Raw genomic sequence first — 21,965 nt, forward strand, 5'->3', positions numbered from 1 at the left:
GCGTAGTTTGATCAGCTTTCCCTCTTGTGACATTACCATTTCAACTCAAAATAGAAATGATCTTTGTGGTGTACATAACAGATTACTAAAACCTTATTTTGTCTCGGTCATTATAATTGTTACTCCGGCCCTCAAAAAATTCAAAACTTAAATCATTCGGATTGAATGATGCACCTTCATCATTAGGATAATTAGGATGAGGGTGGCACAGTGGCTAGCACTGCAGCCTCACAGCTCCAGCGACCCGGGTTCGGTTCTGGGTACCGCCTGTGCGGAGTTTGTAAGTTCTCCCTGTGACCGCATCGGCTTCCTCCGGGTGCTCCGGTTTCCTCCCACATGCCAAAGACTTGCGGGTTGATAGGTAAATTGGCCGTTGTAAAAATTGCCCCTAGTGTAGGTAGATGGAAGGAGAATTGAGGGAAGGTGGGGATGTGAGAGGGAAAATGGGATTCATGTAGGATTAGTATAAATGGGTGGTTGATGGTCAGCGCAGACTTGTTGGGCCAAAGGGCCTGTTTCGGTGCTGTTTGACTCTCTCTATGACTATAATAAAACAATCACAAAAATAAATACATTTTGGGGCATCTTTCATTTCCCCCTAGTTTTAGAATGGGCAGGTAGATCTCTCCCAGCATCACACCCATTGATTTGGTGGTTATGCATGTTTGAAGCATGGGTGTACATAGTATCAATGGGAAACCTCGGTGATGTTTAGCACTTGCCTTAAAAATGCTCAACCTGCGGGTGGGCGTTGTTCACGTTGTGATTGATTGAAGCAAAAGTAGTCTTTCGTTCTATGATCTGATTGGCTGCAGGAACTTTACAATGTGCAGACACAAAACTTGTTACAGTTTTGTTAGGAGAGGAAAGGCTGTACAGCTAGAATGGTTTGGAGAGCCTGAAGCACCAGGTCAAGTCAGGAGTATGAAGATTTCAGAGTTCAGTCTTGTTACAAGGGTGGGTTGGGGGAGGGTGGGGGGGAGTGCTGAAACAGATTGGAAATGGTTAAAGTTAATTCTAAACCCCGAAAACTCTAAAGTCTTAATACAATCAATGTTTAAAGGATACTTAAAATATATAAAACTTTGTGTTACATTGATCAAGTTAATAGTAACATTTAACAATTTTGAATAGTTCACAGAAACTTTGAACAAGTAACATTAAAGTAAGAAATAAAATAAGCTTACCAGCAAATTACAGTATAAGTGCTACATATGCAGACTGAGTGGAGTTCTACTTGAGTATCTTTCCTGTGCTTGAGGTAAGGGAATGAGTAGAAATTCTTTTTGTACTTCTAAATATATGTTACTTAATTACTGTCTGGAAGTGTCATATATACATGGAGAACGCCCTGGAAATAGTTAGCATGTCACTTAGGGTCAAGATGTGTTGGGTGCATCTTGTCCCAAGCATCAGCACTGAGAAACACTAGTTTGTTATGGACAAAGAAAAATGTATGTGTGCAAAACACAGGAAGATCACATCTGCACTAGCTCCAAAAATATAATGCAAGAGGTCAAAGTTAAAAACAAGAGATTCAGAAAAGCAACAAAAATACAAGGCTGAGGCTGATATGCAAGAAGAATTCTATGAAGGCAATGTGGCTCCAGGGGTAGGCCAAAGGAACAAAATCTGCACATCAGGAGTCCCTAAAATTATAAGACGGGAGAGAAGTAAAAGGGGAAATAAAGGAGTTACAGAAAAAAAACAATAATTGTATCCGATGGTTATCTGGTTACTTTTGAAAGATATGTTTCTTTTTGTTGCAAAGGGTAATTTTTTTGAGACTGAACTACACTGTGGTGCTTAAGTGTTTACTGATTTAAATTTTACATTCCATTAAATGGAAGCCATCCAGGTTCTGACAGGTACATTAAGCACTGTTCTATGCACAATGGACACCGCGGTGGTACAAGCCAAATGTAAAACGCTCAAATACATAGACAGATAAGACTAAATGATGCATCACTGAGGTAAACTGACCTAGAAAAGTTAATGTGCTTTACAATGTTTGCAATAGAATTGACGTGCAAGGTTGAAAAGTCAATTTCTGCTGTACCCCAGAATCAGAATTTTCTCATGCTCTTCTGTTGTTCATTCATTTCTCGGACACCATTAATCACAGAAAGTTATACTAGCTGTTTTCCCCAGTTATGTCATTAACATGCTATTTAAACACTTTTTAAAAAGAATCAGAAACAAGAAATGTTAAACCTAAAATAGCTTTATGCAACTGATCATTATGGCAGAATTCCCTCTGTATGAAAACTTTTGATAATGAAAATTGTAGGGCTATATTGGAAGGATTTATTGTTGAACATAAACATGTTCTTCATATGCACGTTTATTTTTGTACTCTAAGTGTCAAACTGTGAAAATCATGCTCCAGTGTTTCTAAACCAAATAGTTTTTTGGGAACAAATGTTTTGAGATACTTATTTGCAGTAACATTACTTTTATTCTAGTAAGTTTCCTGTGACATTTCCCATGGTTAGTTGATGAATAATTTTAGTTTATATACCAGATAGTGTTGTAGTTGGGAGAGAGACTTCAGTAATCACTCCATACAGCTACCTACAGCCAGAGTTTGTAATTACATTGTGACAGACAACATAATAAAATAGAACAGGAAATGCTGATCTGGCAATATATAGTAGTGAATGCTAACACGAAAGCACGTGGAAGTAAAGTTTGTGATAAGAAATACCTGGCCACACTAGAATTTTAATTATAGATGGCAAGGTTCTTTATTGGGAGATAGTTAAAAGCAGAAGTTCTGATGCAATACAATATGTGATAATATTGGTGAAATTTAGTATTGAAAACATTATGAAAGTGCTTCCATTTTTAAAAATATTTTTTGAGGTCTAGAGTCTTAGAATTGTGGAAATGGATTCATTTGGAGAATTTGATGTGATGCCATGGTGCTGGACTTTGGTTTTTTTTTAAAGAAAAGGTCACTGGAAGGACTTTGGGACTCTAACTTTGTTCAACAAACAAACCCTTGGATGTCGCATGCCTTCAGCTAACTAAACAAGAGCTGTGGTGACTAGGGAAGTTGTTGACAGAGAAGTGACATGTCAAGATTTATGGTGGTCAAGAGTTGGTTTCCATATTGTTTTGAGTCAGTTGGATTTGCAGCCCGCTCATCCTTTCTCCACCTCTGAGGAAATCCTCAGAATCCAGTGTGTGATAGCTGAAACCCCTAATGCTGCATTTCTCCTAGAAAGCATGCCAAGCTAATCATTGACATCGCTTGAAGAGAACTGCTCCAAAAAGCTCCCAATGACAGCTGTCTACGCATATTTGGGACGGCAGAAAAGGGACCACTGATATCATTCCATATCTTATCCTTTTCCTTTAAGAATTAACAAGTATTTGGCCAGGGTATTTTTTTGTCTTTTTTTGGTAAAGTGATCTCTACAGAGAAAACCTCTTTATTTTTCCTTTAACCGTGAGAGTGTTGGGCTAAGTTAGAAGGGAACTTCTGTATTTCAATCTGTGTGATAGTACATTGCATCTTGACTGAATACATCTTGTTTTATAATAAATTGATAATGTCATTGTTTATTAAAGAAACCTGGTTGGTGGATTTTATTCTGAAATAAAAATAGAGTATATAATTGGCTGTATCGGTAAGTGGATAAACATTTAAATATATGTTGCGACCTGTGGAGAAGTGGAACTAGAGAAAGACAGTGCATTCCTCCCACCTCGGTCGTAACAACATCAGTAGTGTAAAAGAACGGTCAGATCGAAATGACTGCGAACAAAACTTAATAGCCTTTAAAAAGTCCTGCACATATAATCAATTCAACAGTAGTCTCTTCTAAGATGTGCAAAAGGCAAATAATGACCTCTCCCATGAGGTAAAAAAGTCAATCTCTTTCTTGCTGATATTAATTTCACTTGATAATTTTGGAAAATACACTGTATAATTTAAACAGCAGTAGAAATCTCATTCTAAGGTGGGGTATACACATGATCCTTCTGCTGATTAGTTAGCAGATTTTGTCTTGGTGTGTGTTGTCCGTGTGTGTGTCATCTTTCTTATGCAGCACATTTAATATTTTGCGAAATACCTTGACACCTTAATCAGCATCTGAAATTATATAGGGCATCCTTCTCAGCCTTTGATTATTTCTATTTTGCAGCTAATAGAGGGTTTATTTTCTGCTACGATATCTGTACAAAAATATATGTAATTACATGGATCAATTTTGATATTGGCATAGATGAATGCAAGTATTTACTATTTTCTTCTGTAAAAAGTCTAATTAAATCATGTTTTTAAACTCCAGGTTCATTTCCTAGTTTAAAAAAATAAAAAGCTGGTTATGAAATATAACTTTGGTTTGCTCGTATACCCTTTTCTAGCTAATCGTGTGACTGGATGAGAACTGAATGTGGATGATTATTATCAAGTGGTCTGATGAGCAGAGAGAATGAGTATTAATACAAGATAATAGAAAACATTTTTGTAATGAGTTTAGCAGCCCAAAAATTACACAATACAGATCTTAAATTGCCAGTATTGCTCCACAGTTGCTGTTGTCCTCCTTATCTGCTAATGGTTATAATAAATCTTCAAGTAGATTTTATGATGGAGTGGAGACCTCAAGCTCATTATAAAGAATGTATTTCAGAACTCTGTACTCTGCTCCAGCATAAAGCATATCACAGCATTCATCCTTACAGTAATAGCTGACAGTACTGGATGACTGCCAAGGCTGAAGCTTCCTACTGATTATATTGTCTCATAGTGTAATGACCTTTATTACTGTTCAGTTATACCACTTAACAATGATAGAAAATTGAACCTTGAGTGTACTCCCAGCCTGATTCCAGAAGGAAGTAATATGTGATTCACTCAGGCAGTTGCCCCACCCAAATTTGGTGCAATGCCAAACTAAATTTTAAAATTACATAGCCAGAGGAATCTTCTGGGCAAATTTGAAACTTGAACTGAATTTTCACATTGCTTTGAGCATGTGTCCCTGTCTAAATCTAAAATTTTTAAACCAGAAGGAGAACATTCTCCCGGATGAGAATTCAATTCGGAGGTAAACAGTATTGAATAAGAGGAAACGGATAGGTCTAAGACCAGCAGCTATTGTATTCACATACAGTAAATTCTATACATTAGTGTCCTAAACCATTTTTAAAAAAAAAGGATTTGTGATTTTGAGAAACGTTGCTTATTTCCAGCAGCCTTACTCGATTGGGAAATTCATCCTTTGCCATCACTGCCCTTGGCTAACTCCACTGATCTGTGGTCATGATGTGTAGATTAGTAGACATTGTTGTTTTGTTTGAAGTTATTCTCTGAAAAATAAACCAGTTATCCTTTATCTGCAAATTTCATATAAAAACAAAGTTGGATTCTTTTTATATTTGTTGTGAAAGTGCTTCCATTATTTTTAATATTTTTTTTGAGGACTTGTGTTGAAACTGAAAAGATTCCATGGATACATTTTTTTTTACCAAGTTCAGTGACAGGACAAGACGTTGTTTGAAAGCCACCTGTGGTTTGGGCTCAGAAAACAACAGAACCCTTGGTGACTTGTGGACAAATGGTTACCGAGAAGCCACATGTCAAGGTTTATGGAGGTCAGGAAATCGACTCCCTGTTTGAGGTTTGGACATTGTTTTTTCAGTTTTAGTTGTGGTGTGAACTGTTTGAAGATAGTTGGTGTTTTCCTGCTAAGGAAAAAGAAACCATCCAGCTCACCACCTCTACTTTTTTGAAGAAATCCTGCCAAGATCCAGTGTGGGGGAAAAATAAACCCCTGGTGCCACTTGGCTCTTGAGGAACTGGAAAAAATTCTGCGATTCAAGTGTGTGCTGGCAGAAAAAACTTGATGCCGCATTTCTCCTAGAAAGTCTACTAGAATAATTCTCTATCTCCAGAATGGACTGCTTCAGTGACCTTTTTCCATGTACCAGAATGTCAGATCAAAAAAGAGACAACTGACTTCCTTCCATATCTTTTTTTTTCTTCAAGAATTAGCAGGAATTTGGCCAAAGTTTTTTTTTTTTTTGTCATCTTTTGTAACAGACCTTTGCAGAGTGAATTTCTGTATTTCCTTCGTGTGTGTGTGTGTGTGTGTAATTGGGGAATTTTTAAAATGGGAACTTTAATATTTTAATCGGTGTGCTAATGCTTTGCTTCATTACAGGTTAAGTCTTGTTTTATATTAAACTGATAATTTTGTTGTTTATTAAAGAAACCTCATTGGTGTATTTTGTTCTGGGTTTTATAAAAAAATAGAGTATATGATTGGCTGTATCAGTAACCAGGTAAGAATTTAAATAGATGTTGTGACCTGTGGAGAAGTGGAACTAGTAAAGAGAGTGCACTCCTCCTACCTCGGTTGTAACAATTAGTGTATCAATCAGTGTCAATTGCAAAATGGAAGGCTACATGATAGCAGAGCTAATGCCAAGATAGATAAAATGGAATTATTTGAGTAGGGTAATGGTTGTGTTACATTTATCAATTACATTATAAATCTTTCAAGGAAGTATTTTCCTTCCACTGACCTTTGTGAGCGGCACATATCCTACTCAAGTTACATGGATGCTTAATTTTAAAGAACACATATACAATGAACAGTGGGGAATGTTTAAAGAAACAATTCAAAACGTTCAACAAAAATACATTCCTTTGAAAAACAAAAACTCAGCCAGAAAGATCCATCTGTGGCTCACTCAGGAAGTTAAGGATAGTATTAGATTAAAAGAAAAGGCTTACAATGTTGCAAAAAAGAGTAGCAAGTTTGAGGATTGGGAGTGTTTTAGAAACAAGCAAAGGGCCACCAAAAAGTTGATTTAAAAAAAAAAGGAAAAAATAGAATGAGAGTAAACTAGTTGGTAACCTAAAAACATGGGTATGTCAAAAGGAAGTGAGTAGCTAAACTAAATGTTGATGCCTTCGAAGCAGAGACAGGAGAAATTATCATGTGGAAAGAGGAAATGGCAGAGGCACTGAACAAATATTTTGTGTCTGTCTTCACAGTAGAAGACGCAAGTTCCATACCAGGAATAGGCAGTAACCTAGGGGCTAAAAAGAGTGAGGAAATTAAGGAAATTTATATCAGCAGAGAAAAAGTATTGGAGAAACTTAAGGGACTAAAATCTGACAAATCTCCAGGACCTGATGGCCTACATCCTAGGGTTCTACAAGAGATAGCTGCAGATATAGTGGATGTGCTAGCTATGATTTTCCAAAATTCCTGAGATTCGGGAACGGTCTCATTAGATTGGAAGTTGTCAAATGTTACACCGCTTTTCAAGAAAGGAGGAAGAGAAAAAATAGGGAACTACAGGCCAGTTAGCCAAACATAATGCTTGAATCTATTATTATGGAAGTCTTAACAATGCACTTAGAAAAGCACAGTATGACCAGATCAAGTCAACATGGTTTTACAAAAGGGAAATCCCATTTGACAAATTTATTCGACTTTTTCTGAGGATGTAACTAGTAGGGTAGATAAAAGGGGACCAGTTGATGTAGTATACCTGGATTTTCAAAAGCATTCGATCAGGTGCCGCGCAAAAGATTAATTGGCAAGATAAGGGCTCATGGAGTTGGGGGTAATCTATTAGCATGGATAGATGATTAGTTAACAGACAGGAAGCAATGAGTGGTTATAAAGGTGGTATTTTCAAGTTGACAGGCAGTAAATAGTGGAGTGCCGCAAGAATCAGTGCTGGAGTCTCAGCCATTTACAATCTACATTAGTGACTTAGATGAAGAGACAGAGAGTAATGTATCTCAGTTTGCTGATGATACAAAGGTAGGTGGAAAGGTAAGCTGTGGGGAGGACACAGAGAGGCTGCAAAGAGATATAGACAGGTTAAGTGAATGGGCAACAATATGGCAGATGGGGTGTGAAATGTGAATTTATGCACTTTGGTCATGAGAAGAGAAAAGCAGAATATTTCTTAAAAGTGTGCAGCTTATAAGTGTCGATGTTCAAAGAGACTTGGGTGTGCTTGTACAAGGAACATAGAAAGTTAACATGCAGGTACAACAAGCAATTAGGAAGGCAAATGGCATGTTGGCCTTTACTGCAAGGGGATTGGAGTACAGGAATAAGTAAGTAGTGCTACAGTTGAACAGGGTTTTGGTGAGACTACATCTGGAATATTGTGTGCAGTTTTGGTCTCCACATTTAAGAAAGGATATACTTGCACTGGAGGCAGTGCAATGATGGTTCACTAGATTGGTCCCTGCGATGAGAGGGTTTCCGATGATTCGAGACTAAGTAAATTGGGCCTGTATTTTCTGGAGTTTAGAAGAATGAGAGGTGATCTCATTCTTTTTTTCTTTCTTTGGCCTCCTTGACTCGAGAGACAATGGGTAAGCGCCTGGAAGTGGTCAGAAGTTTGTGAAGCAGCGCCTGGAGTGGCTATAAAGGCCAATTCTAGAGTGACAGACTCTTCCACAGGTGCTGCAGATAAAATTGGTTGTCGGGGATGTTACACAGTTGGCTCTCTCCTTGCGCTTCTGTCTTTTTCCTGCCAACTGCTAAGACTCTTTGACTTGCCACACTTTAGCCCCGCCTTTATGGCTGTCCGCCAGCTCTGGCGATCACTGGCAACTGACTCCCATGACTTGTGATCCATGTCACAGGACTTCATGTCGCGTTTGCAGATGTCTTTAAAGCGGAGACATGGACGGCCGATGGGTCTGATACCAGTGACTAGCTCGCTTTACAATGTGTCCTTGGGGATCCTGCCATCTTCCATGCGGCTCACATGGCCAAGCCATCTCGAGTGACGCTAGCTCAGTAAGGTGTATATGCTGGGTTGTTGGCCGCCTCGAGGACTTCTGTGTTGGAGGTACGGTCCTGCCACCTGATGCCAAGGATTCTCCGGAGGCAGCGAAGATGGAATGAATTGAGACGTCGCTCTTGGCTGACGTATGTTGTCCAGGCCTCGCTGCCGTAGAGCAAGGTACTGAGGACACAGGCTTGATACACTTGGACCTTTGTGTTTTGTGTCAGTGTGCCATTTTCCCACACTCTCTTGGCCAGTCTGGACATAGCAGTGGAAGCCTTTCCCATGCGCTTGTTGATTTCTGCACTGAGAGACAGGTTACTGGTGATAGTTGAGCCTAGGTAGGTGAACTCTTGAACCACTTCCAGAGTGTGGTCGCCGATATTTATGGATGGGGCATTTGTGACATCCTGTCCCATGATCGTTTTCTTGAGGCTGATGGTTAGGCCAAATTTGGTGCAGGCAGCCGCAAACCTCTGAGTCTCTGCAGACACTCTTCAGTGTGAGATGTTAATGCAGCATCATCAGCAAAGAGGAGTTCCCTGATGAGGACTTTCCATACTTTGGTCTTCGCTCATAGACTGGCAAGGTTGAACAACCTGCCACCTGATCTTGTGTGGAGGGACATTCCTTCTTCTGAAGACTTGAACGCATGTGAGAGCAGCAGGGAGAAGAAGATCCCAAACAGTGTAGGTGCGAGAACACAGCCCTGTTTCACACCACTCAGAATAGGAAAGGGGTCTGATGAGGCGCCGTTATGCTGAATTGTGCGTTTCATATTGTCATGGAATGAGGTGATGATACTTAGTAGCTTTGGTGGAATCCGATCTTTGCTAGTAATCTGAAGAGACCACATCTGCTGACTAGGTCAAAGGCTTTGGCGAGATCAATGAAAACAACGTAGAGGGGCATCTATTCTCCGCGGTATTTCTCCTGTAGCTGGTGAAGGGAGAACAGCGTGTCAATGGTGGATCTCTCTGCTCGAAAGCCACACTGTGCCTCAGGGTAGACACGCTCAGCCAGCTTCTGGAGCTTGTTTAAAGAGACTCGAGCGAAGACTTTCCCCACTATGCTGAGCAGGGAGATTCCACGGTAGTTGTTGCAGTCACCGTGGTCACCCTTGTTCTTATGGAGGGTGATGATATTGGCATCGCGCATGTCCTGTGGTACTGCTCCCTCGTCCCAGCACAGGCAAAGCAGTTCGTACAGTGCTGAAACTATAACAGGCTTAGCATTCTTGATTATTTCAGGGGTAATGCCGTCCTTCCCACGGGCTTTTCCGCTGGCTAGAGAATTAGCGGCATCACTGAGTTCCGATTTTGTGGGTTGTACGTCCAGCTCATCCATTACTGGCAGAGACTGGGCTGCATTGAGGGCGGTCTCAGTGACAACATTTTCCCTGGAGTACAGTTCTAGGTAGTGCTCCACCCAGTGGTACATTTGCTTGCGTTGGTCAGTGATTGTGTCCCCTGATTTAGACTTGAGGGGGGAGATCTTCCTGATGGTTGGCCCAAAAGATCTCTTAATGCCATCATACATTCCTCTGATGTTTCCGGTGTCAGAGGCCAGCTGAATGTGACTGCATAGGTGTTGCTAGTCATCATTTGCGCAGCACCTGGCTGTTCTTTGTGCAGCGCTTCTGGCTGCTTTAAGTGCTACGGATGTTAACTCGCTGGGAGCTTTCTTGTAGTTCAACAGTGCAATGCGCTTCGCGACGATGACAGGTTCCAGCTCTTCAAAGTGAAATTGAAACCAGTCTGCATTCTGCTTCACACGTTTGCCATAGGTGATCATTGCTGAGGCATAGATAGTGCCTCTGATGTGAACGCACTTGGTCTCTGCATCCCCTGTAGGAGTGTTTTGAAGGGCTTTTTCAAGTGATTTTAGAAACTTACGTAACAGCTGTGGATAAGAATTTCTGCCAGTGTTGATATGCGGGCGGCCCTTCTGCTTGGAGTGATGCAGCTTCTTTGGTTTGAGTCTAACCTTGCTGCACACCAGGGAGTGGTCGGTGTCGCAGTCCACACTGTGGAAGCTGCGTGTGATTTGAACGCTGTTTAAAGAGGCTCGCCTTTTTTTTTTAGAGATACAGCACTGAAACAGGCCCTCCGGCCCACCGAGTCTGTGCCGACCATCAACCATCCATATATACTAATCATACACTAATCCCATATTCCTACCACATCCCCACTTGTCCCTATATTTCCCTACCACCTACCTATACTAGGGGCAATTTATAATGGCCAATTTACCTACCAACCTGCAAGTCTTTTGGCTTGTGGGAGGAAACCGGAGCACCCGGAGAAAACCCACGCAGACACAGGGAGAACTTGCAAACTCCACACAGGCAGTACCCAGAATTGAACCCGGGTCGCTGGAGCTGTGAGGCTGCAGTGCTAACCACTGCGCCACTGTGCCGCCTTGTGACGATGAAGTCCAGCTGGTGCCAACGACGTGATCTTGGGTGCCTCCAAGAAACCTGGTGACAGGGTTTAGTATGAGAGAACGAGTTGGTGATGCAGAGGTTGTGATAGGTACACAACTCAAGCTGTCTCTGTCCATTCTCATTTATCCTTCCAATGCCATAGCGCCCAAGGCAGGAGAGCCATGAGTCATGGTCAGCCCCAACCCTGGCATTAAAGACCCCCTGCAGGAACAAATGTTTGGTATTCGGAATACTACAAATGATATTATGGAGTTCCTCGTAGAACTGGTCTTTAACTTCAGGTGGGGAGCAGAGTGTTGGTGCATAGATGCTGAGTAGGTGTACTGGACCAGAGGTGGTGCGCAGTCGGATGGACAGTATGCTTTCCGAGCCGTTTGAAGTTGGCTCTATCATGCTGAGCAAGGAGTTTCTGATGGCGAAGCCGACTCCATATTGTCTTGGTTCTTCAGGATCCCTACCCTGCCAGAAGAAGGTGTAGTCTTGCTCTCGTAGAGTTCCGCTCACAGGAAGGCGTGTCTCCAGAAGTGCTGCAATGTCCACATTGAGTCTACTGAGCTCGCTGTTAATGATGGCGGTCTTCCGGGAATCGTTGATTGGTGTAAGGTCTTCTGAGAGGCCAGGACGCATAGTTCTGACGTTCCAGCTTGCAAAACGAAGGGCTGGTACCTTCTTTCCTTTTTTTGTCGTGCTGTTTGGTGCGGTGCGAGGCGATTTCATTGAACCATATAAAATTCTAAAGGGACTGGGTAGGGTAGACATGGAGAGATTATTTCCGCTGGTCGGGGAATCTAAAGCACGGGCACAGTCTCAGGATAAGGGGCCGATCATTTAGGACTGAGATGAGGAGAATGATTTCACTCAAACAGTTGTGAAGCTTTGGAATTCTCTACCCCACAGGGTTCTGAATACGCCATCGTTTAAGGCTGGGATAGACAGATTTTTGGTTTCGCAAGGAATTAAGGGGTATGGCGAGTGTGTGGGAAAGTGGAGTTGAATCCTTAAGATCAGTCATGATCGTTTTGAATGGCGGAGGAGGCTTTGGGCCATATGGTCTATTCCTGGTCCTAGTTCTTGTGTTCAAACAGTAAATTGTAATTTGGAGTCCTAAAGAAATTGAGGGAGCAATTGTACTGAGTTGTGCTGCTATTAGTGCACAAAATGAGTGCAGTGGAGACAATTGTTTGCTGGTGGTAACCCATGGGATTTTAGCAATCGTCATATTGGTCTTGGCAGATTTTTGTCATCCTTGATTGCCGTCTGAATGCAGTACTGAGGGAATTAAAAGATGTAAAATTAGATTTACTGTCTTTCGGCCTGCCCAATGATTCTTGGTGCAGTCAGCAGGCAGGTTGCATCAGTGATATTTCAAGAGCTGCACTCAGATAAGTCTCTGGTCACTCATTGTAGACTGCTAATGAGCTTGGTGGATTTTATTTGCCTTCTGTGGCTGAGATTTATGGGCAAGTTTTGGCATGTGACTTTTTGCAACTTTAGCATGTGTCTGCACAAGGGCTTCACCTGTTTATTGTGGAAAAATGGGCATTTGCTGGGTCTGTGTGTGAGGCTGCAGGAGGAGGAGAAGCCACGGGCAAGGTAGTGGAGACCTGAAGCTGCGGGCATAATGGGGCAGGGCACATGAGGCCTTATAGCACATGAGTCTACAGCTCCAGATCCTTGACAGTTAAGTAACAGGAATGGGTCTTACACCTGGCATGAGACCCCAGGCAGCAAATAATGCATGTCTGTGTCTGGTTTCCTGGCAGTTGTTATGCCTTTGTCCTATGCACCCTGCCACCCTCTCCCTTCCACACAGACCATCGGGTCAGAGGCTGGGTGCTTGAGGCCAAGCGCTATCACCTGATCACCAGGCTCATGATTGCTGTCAGGAAGCTGAGAACAAATACTGAACAAAATTACAATCAAAGCTTGCCACAACTAGAGCTGTCATAGAGGAAACCATTGATGTTCTAAAAAAATACAAGATCCTCTGACTGGACTAGTCTGGCGAAGTCCTTCAGTACAGTCCGAATGAATCTTGAAAATCATGCTGGTCTGCTGCATTCTTCACAACTTCGCCCTGCAAAAGGATCAGCCCTTGGAACCACCTTGCAAAGAAGACGTGGAGGAGCAAGATGAAGAGGAAAACCAGGCAGCTGACGAAGAAGAAGAAATGGCAAAACTGCCAGCTGCCATCCCCAAATAATAGTTCTGCTTGAATCATCCCGCCTCCCAATGCATCAACTGTAACTCCTACATTCACAACTGCTCCTTATATCCAGCTGGTTAGTGCCCTACTTCCATTAATCTTTGTGTTCACAAAGAAAATGAAGTACCGCAGCAAACTGGTAGCTAGTGACAGATAAATGTGAGCTCAAAGCAGGATCGTTTTGTCACACAGTTTATGTTTAGGGAGAGGAATTGATGAGGAGAGAAAAAGAGGATAAGATGACTCGTCATCTCACTGCAGAGCATGACCTCTAGTCTCTTCAGTCATGATGCATATGACATGTCCCCTTGTGCACAATACTCTTGGCATCTTCTTCCAATGAGGAGAGTTCATAACTAAACAGTTTCTGCCCTCTAGTATATTCCCACACTCCATTGTTGCATTGGCAGCTTGTCCTACAAGAAAAATGGGAGCATGTTATTGTGTGGGCTGGTGAAAGGTTGTGAAATGTATACCTGTCGGGGTAGTATTGTAGGGAAGCTGCTGAAAGATGGCACAGGTGTGAGGAAGTGGTAGATGGGGATAATAGAAGGTGCAGTGTGCAGCTAAGGTGCAGTGTGCAGCAGCAGCAGGAGGTTGAACGAAGTGTGTTGTTGCGATTGGAGGAAAGTGATGAGAAGCAGGACAGGAGAAGCTCGTGAATGCTGGGACTATGGTATTGCAGGGCTATGGAGAGAGTAAGTGAGAGTTGAGTAGGAGTCTTGCCTTAGCAGCTCTAGTAAAACCGTTCAATTCACTGCGGCATTGTAGTCCGCTCCTAGCATTCACCTGCTCTGCCACCTCTCACCATCGTTGCTGCGTGACTGGCGTAGGCATCCTTCTACCATCTGTTAGAAATAGCAGCTCCCTCCTCCTGGTGACTTCCTGCACTAACACCTCCAACAGAGGGGGTGGATGATGTGCTCCACACCTCTGCTTGCCATTTTTCTCTGTCCAAAGATAAATAAGCTTACACATGCCTAAGTACACCACTCCATGAAGTGGTGCAAGCTGCAATTAAATGTTGTCACTTCCTCTCCAATTGGCAAGCTGCCAGTCAACAGTGTGCACTATATTGGCAGCTCTCCATTCATATTAAAATGAGGCGCACGTATCTCTTGCTGAGGTGGTCATCACATTGCTGATTTCACACTGGTTCCTGGCAATAATGCAATTTTTCTGTCATTATTTTGTATCTTAGTTGTAGCTGAATAATTGTTGAAATTAAGGGGCTTTTAAACTTTTTAAATCAATTAAAACACAAAATGTATGTGGTTAGTATAACTGCAATAATGCCAATATTTCAATAATGAGGTGTTCCACATTCCTGATAAAATGTATTACTTCAACATATTGGAATCTGCTTTTGTTTTACGCTTCAAAGTGGAAAAATAATCAGAATATTAGTTCACATCCTCGTTGGCATGTTGCTGAACTGTGCTTTTTGTGGAGAGCTGATCAAGAGGGTTTAATAATTGTGACACACTTGGAGATCTTAACACTTCTACAATTAACTATGTAGTTACGTTTGTTACAGCCCCATTAACTAAACAAACTGTCATTAATTTATGCTCAAAAGACAGGAAAGCAGATACTGAATATTTCTTTTGGGCCTCCTTATCTCGAGAGACAATGGATACGCGCCTGGAGGTGGTCAGTGGTTTGTGAAGCAGCGCCTGGAGTGGCTATAAAGGCCAATTCTGGAGTGACAGGCTCTTCCACAGGTGCTGCAGAGAAATTTGTTTGTTGGGGCTGTTGCACAGTAGGCTCTCCCCTTGCGCCTCTGTCTTTTTTCCTGCCAACTACTAAGTCTCTTCGACTCGCCACAATTTAGCCCTGTCTTTATGGCTGCCCGCCAGCTCTGGCGAATGCTGGCAACTGACTCCCACGACTTGTGATCAATGTCACACGATTTCATGTCGCGTTTGCAGACGTCTTTATAACGGAGACATGGACGGCCGGTGGGTCTGATACCAGTGGCGAGCTCGCTGTACAATGTGTCTTTGGGGATCCTGCCATCTTCCATGCGGCTCACATGGCCAAGCCATCTCAAGCGCCGCTGACTCAGTAGTGTGTATAAGCTGGGGGTGTTGGCCGCTTCAAGGACTTCTGTGTTGGAGATATAGTCCTGCCACCCGATGCCAAGTATTCTCCGAAGGCAGCGAAGATGGAATGAATTGAGACGTCGCTCTTGGCTGGCATACGTTGTCCAGGCCTCGCTGCCGTAGAGCAAGGTACTGAGGACACAGGCCTGATACACTCGGACTTTTGTGTTCCGTGTCAGTGCGCCATTTTCCCACACTCTCTTGGCCAGTCTGGACATAGCAGTGGAAGCCTTACCCATGCGCTTGTTGATTTCTGCATCTAGAGACAGGTTACTGGTGATAGTTGAGCCTAGGTAGGTGAACTCTTGAACCACTTCCAGAGCGTGGTCGCCAATATTGATGGATGGAGCATTTCTGACATCCTGCCCCATGATGTTCGTTTTCTTGAGGCTGATGGTTAGGCCAAATTCATTGCAGGCAGATGCAAACCTGTCGATGAGACTCTGCAGGCATTCTTCAGTGTGAGATGTTAAAGCAGCATCGTCAGCAAAGAGGAGTTCTCTGATGAGGACTTTCCGTACTTTGGACTTCGCTCTTAGACGGGCAAGGTTGAACAACCTGCCCCCTGATCTTGTGTGGAGGAAAATTCCTTCTTCAGAGGATTTGAACGCATGTGAAAGCAGCAGGGAGAAGAAAATCCCAAAAAGTGTGGGTGCGAGAACACAGCCCTGTTTCACACCACTCAGGATAGGAAAGGGCTCTGATGAGGAGCCACCATGTTGAATTGTGCCTTTCATATTGTCATGGAATGAGGTGATGATACCTAGTAGCTTTGGTGGACATCCGATCTTTTCTAGTAGTCTGAAGAGACCACGTCTGCTGACGAGGTCAAAGGCTTTGGTGAGATCAATGAAAGCAATGTAGAGGGGCATCTGTTGTTCACGGCATTTCTCCTGTATCTGACGAAGGGAGAACAGCATGTCAATAGTTGATCTCTCTGCACGAAAGCCACACTGTGCCTCAGGGTAGACGCGCTCGGCCAGCTTCTGGATATTAGTCACATTAAAACTGAACACAATAACAATGTAATTTGAGTTACTTTTAATCATTGTGGTGGGTTCCATGATTGCAAAGCTTGTTTTCTTTAGAACCTAACTGAGAAGGAAAGGAGAACTGAAACAGAAGCTGGAGAAACAATTTCAGGTTTCTGGGGAAACTGACACAGGGTAAAACCAGATAAAAGGAGACAGAGTCCTCCCCAGATCAGGTCGGAGTGCAGGCAAACAGAAGAAAGTAAAGAGTGATCCAGGAGCTGTTTCTCTTACCTAAACTAGCCGACTAACCAGACCCAGCCATACAGTGCACAGGTTGTCACTGAAGGGCACTGATAAAGGGAAGCCTGGTAAATCCACACCATCAAGACTATCGTGAACAAGCTGAGGAAGTTCTGGAGAAGTGTGCCTTGTGGTGAAGACTGCACCTATAGAGTTTGGATTGTGAGGGAACTGCTGTGGGAAGAACAGTGGCTAAATCCTTGAAGAAAGGAGCTGAAAATCTACCAGAGGAACGTCAGAGTTGTGAAGAACTGAGACTGTAATTTGTTGCCATATATGCTGGGTGGACTTCCCAGTAAAATCGTGAGACCCATCTCTGTTGTATCTGGTAGTTAATATGTAATTTGTAATACGTATATTGACTGTGATTTGTCGGTTGCTTCATGTTTAATTTATATTGGTTTTGATTTGAGAATTAAAGTAAAACTTATAAAAGTGAAATCTTGTCCATTTGGTTTGGGTTCCTAAATTGGGGTCAATTGACAGATGGGATTCTTTTTGTTTGTTGGTGGTTTCCACAGGCATCCTAACGTTGTTCAGAATCTTTCTTCTTTTCTTTCTCTAGTCAATCAATACTGCTGTTGTTGTTCTTTTGAACTTTCCTCTTGTTCCAAATGCATATCATCCTTCCTACATCCTGACAATTAGCCTTAGATTACAGGAAGATATAGATGGGCAGAGCAGTGGCAAATGGAATTTAATCCTGAGAAGTGTGAGGTGATGCATTTTGGGAGGACTAACAAGGCAAGGGGAAATACAATGGATGGAAGGACTCTAGGAAGTACAGAGGGTCTGAGGGACCTTGGTGTACTTGTCCATAGATCATTGAAGGCAGCAGCACAGGTAGATGAGGTGGTTAGGAAGCCATATGGGATACTTGTCTTTATTAGCCGAGGCATAGAACGTAAGAGCAGGGAGGTTTTGATGGAGCTGTATAAAACGCTAGTTAGACCACAGCTGGAGTACTGTGTACAGTTATGGTCACCGCACTATAGGAAGGATGGGATTGCACTGGAGAGGGTGCAGTGGAGATTCACTAGGATGTTGCCTGGGATGGAGCATTTCAGCTATGAAGAGAGATTGGATAGTCTTGGGTTGTTTTCCTTGGAGCAGAGAAGGCTGAGGGGGGACATGATTGAGGTATACAAAATTATGAGGGGCATTGATGGGATAGATAGGAAGAAATCTTTTCCCTTAGCGGAGGTGTCAATAGCCAGGGGGCTTAGATTTAAGGTCAGGGGCAGGAGGTTTAGAGGGGATTTGAGGAAACATTTTGTCACCCAAAGGGTGGTTGGAATCTGGAACTCACTACCTGAAAGGGTGGTTGAGGCAGGAACCCTCACAACATTTAAGTATTTAGATTTGCACACGAAATGCCATAGCATACAAGGCTATGGGTCAAGTGCTGGAAAATGGGATTAGAAAGGTGTTTGATGGCCGGCACAGACATGATGGACTGAAGGGCCTGTTTCTGTGCTATATAACTCTGACTCCAATTCTGAAATCAAGACATATCTATTCTAACACATTCTCATCCAAGACAACAAAACATCCCCTGCTCCCCTATCCACTTTTTTATTATTGTTCCATCTTACTGTTCTCAGCTTTGGTGTTGTTGTGCACTGTCTAGCCCTTCACTACAATATATCTAACAAAGTTGATAAGGTCACTACAGTCACTTAAACTGCAACATGTTAAGTTTAAAATAATTGGAATCCATTTGTTTCAATAAAAGTTGATTACTTGGGTCATTGAGCAGATTAAAAGTAATTCTGGTTAGCATTGTTTAATATACATGTCCAATAGTGATGCATAGAATTATTGGTTTGTATGTACTTGTACAGTATAAAATCAGTGCAGTTTTTGGCCAATTCCATGATTGCTTAGCTAAAATCAGCCGCTCATTGTTTTTATTGTGAAACAATGCCATCCTGCAAAATGGTTCTTCTCTGTTCGCCAACTCGTCTCTTAGTGCTTCTCCCAGCTCCTATCTGATGATGTTGCTATAGGGGTTTGAACTCTGCTGCAGACGAGAGGTGAAAATTCCTGAAATCACAACAGTTTTACAAGATCAGGAATTCCCACCCAAGGTGTGCAGCAGAGTTAAATTCTCCAGAGTAGTTCCACCATTAAGAGGTGACAAACACTGCAGATAAGGAAAATTATGTCCGTGAATGGTTCAGGAAAGGAATAACAATACCAGTAAACTGAATGGGAGGAAGTGAAAGGATTGTAAACGTAAACTGGGGAAGGGGTAACAAGTTCTGTGAAGAAGAGCCACAAGAGAAGAAGAGCGCCATTATGAAATAGAAGAGTAGGAAAAGACCAGCATTAACTTGGGCTGTAGAGGAGTGTCAGCTTGATGAGTAGAAAGAAGAGCAATGCAGTGAAATGAAGGGGAGATGAAAAATATGTAATCAGAATGCTTTTTAATGACAGAACTAGAAGCTGGGGAGGAGCAAAAGGATTTGGATGTTTATGTACATAAATTTCTAAAAGCGACACAGGTGCAGAAAAGCAATCAAAAAAGCTAATGGAAATTGGCTATCTCAAGGGATTGGAACACAAAAGTAAGAAATTGATGCTTCAGGCCATTGGTACATTTTTAAAGTTGCAAAATGTTAGTTTTCTGAAATATTCACAGCTTTCATCTGATTCAGTGGCATTCTGTTTGCTCCAGAGAGATATGTAATGTGGGCGCAAACCAACTATTTGGCCTTAAAAGATTGCTGATTTTTGAGTGTAAGTGAATTAGGTGTGTAGCTATAATACGACTTGGTCAGAATCGATCCAGTGTACTATGTTCAGTTTTGGGAAATGCACCTCAGGGAAGCGATATTGTCCTTGAAGTGGGTATAGTCCAGGTTCACCAAGTTACAAAAGTGCTTCCATTCCGTAAAAATATTTTTAAGGACTTGTGTTAAAAACTGAAAAGATTCCATGGATGTATTTTTTTTTTACCAAGTTCACCGAAAGGACACTTGCGATGTTGTTTGGAAAATGTCTGTGCTGGAAATCATGTGCTTTGGGCTCAATAAACGACAGAACCCTTGGTGACCTGGGGGGGGGAAATGGTTACAGAAAAGCCACATGTCAAGGTTTATGGAGGTCAGAAGGTGGACTCTCTGGGATTTGGATATTATTTTCAGTGCAGTTGGGGTGTGAACTGTTTGAAGACAGTTGATGATTTCCTGCCAAGGAAAAAGAAACCACCCAGCTCACCACCTTCTCTACCTCTGAAAAAATCCTACAAAGATCCAGTGTGGGAGAGCTAACATCCATGGTTCTGCATAGCTCCTGAGAAGTTGGAAAAAATCCTGTGATTCAAGTGTGTCCTAGTGGAAAACCCAGATGACACATTTCTCCTGGAAAGTCTACTAGAATAATTCTCGACATCTCCAGAACGGACTGCTTTTGAAACTATCCCAGTGACCAGACGCCAGACCAAAAAGGGACAACAGACTTCTTTCCATATGTTTAGTTTAGTTTAGAGATACAGCACTGAAACAGGCCCTTCGGCCCACCGAGTCTGTGCCGACCATCAACCACCCATATATACTAATCCTACACTAATCCCACATTCCTACCACATCCCCACCTGTCCCTATATTTCCCTACCACCTACCTATACTAGGGGCAATTTATAATGGCCAATTAACCTATCAACCTGCAAGTCTTTGGCATGTGGGAGGAAACCGGAGCACCCGGAGGAAACCCACGCAGACACAGGGAGAACTTGCAAACTCCACACAGGCAGTACCCAGAATTGAACCCGGGTCGCTGGAGCTGTGAGGCTGCGGTGCTAACCACTGCGCCGCCCTTTTTTTAATCTTTTTTTAATCTTTTTTTTGTCGTCCAGAATTAGTAAGTATTTGGCCAAAGTAGTCTTTTTTATCTTTGTTTTGTAACAGACCTTTGCAGAGAGAACTTCTGTATTTTTTTTTCCAATGTGTGTGAGAGAGTGTAATTAGGGAATTTTAGAAAGGGAACTTTCATATTTCAGTCTGTGTGTGAATGCTTTGCTTCGTTACTGGTTAAGTCTTGTTTTATAATAAACTGATAATTTTGTTTATTAAAGAAACCTGGTTGGTGTATTTTATTCTGGGATAAAAAATAGAATATATGATTGGCTGTACTGGTAACTGGGTAAACATTTAAATATATGTTGTGACCTGTGGAGAAGTGGCAGTGGAAAAGGCAGAGCACTCCTCCCACCTCTGTCATTGCGGGCTCGTGGTCCGGGATAGCCAGATAGCCAGACAGATGAAGTGGCCGAAGGAAAGCTGGACAGTGCTTATGCAAAGCAGGTTGATGGGCAGAACTCACAAAGTTTATGCCATGCTTTCTGAGGAGGCTTCTGCAGATTGAGATGGTGACAAAGGCTATTCTCGCTGCTTATGAGTTAGTCCTTGAAGCGTACAGGCAGAAATTTCAGAACCTTCGGGAAACAGCCTGAGCGGACATGTATGGAATTTGGGAGGGTAAAGCAAATTAAGTTTGATCGTTGGATGCAGGCACTAAAGGTAGAGGCCACATATGAGAACCTAAGGGGAGTAATTCTCCCGAAAGAATTGAAAAGATTCACTCCCACCATTAGAAAGAACCCATGTAGAGAACCAGAAGGTTTTGATAGGCAGCTGAGATCACTGATGATTACAAGCTTGTCTACAAGCCCAAGCTCTTTGTCCATCACCCCCCACAAACCTTAGAAGGGGGGGAGGGTGAAAGGAAGGCAAGTAGTCGGGGACAAGAAAGGACAGCTGGGAACAGCCCAGGATGATCTCCTCAGGCCAGAAAGGAAGGTACTGAGGGTGGAAGTGCGGTCTGAAAACCTAAGTGTTACCATTATCACAGGTGGGACTCCTTCGTGCAGAATGCTGGAAGTTGCGAGGTAAGCCCATGGGACTTATTGGGGTGCACAAGGTAATGCACAGAAAGGGGCCCTGATCGGGAGTACGACAGAACAGGCTGTAGCTCTGACTGCAGCTGTAAGGCCAAGTACAGAAACCGCTGACAGTGCGGGGGATGTGAACAAGATACCTGAGAGTTATAGGGAATTCTTGTTAAAAGGAAAAGTAACTTCTTATCCCTCAAGTGAGGCAGGTAAACCTGTAGTTATAATTAGGGATACAGGAGCCACCCAAACTCTT

General features: G+C 42.6%; 1 protein-coding gene across 1 annotated transcript in view; it reads left to right on the forward strand.

Annotated features, from left to right (window-relative positions):
• The window catches only part of cttnbp2 (cortactin binding protein 2), a 223,908-nt gene that overhangs the window by 104,244 nt on the left and 97,699 nt on the right, over window positions 1-21,965 (forward strand).

Source organism: Heterodontus francisci, chromosome 18, assembly GCF_036365525.1.
Source record: "Heterodontus francisci isolate sHetFra1 chromosome 18, sHetFra1.hap1, whole genome shotgun sequence".
Lineage (NCBI taxonomy): Eukaryota > Metazoa > Chordata > Chondrichthyes > Heterodontiformes > Heterodontidae > Heterodontus > Heterodontus francisci.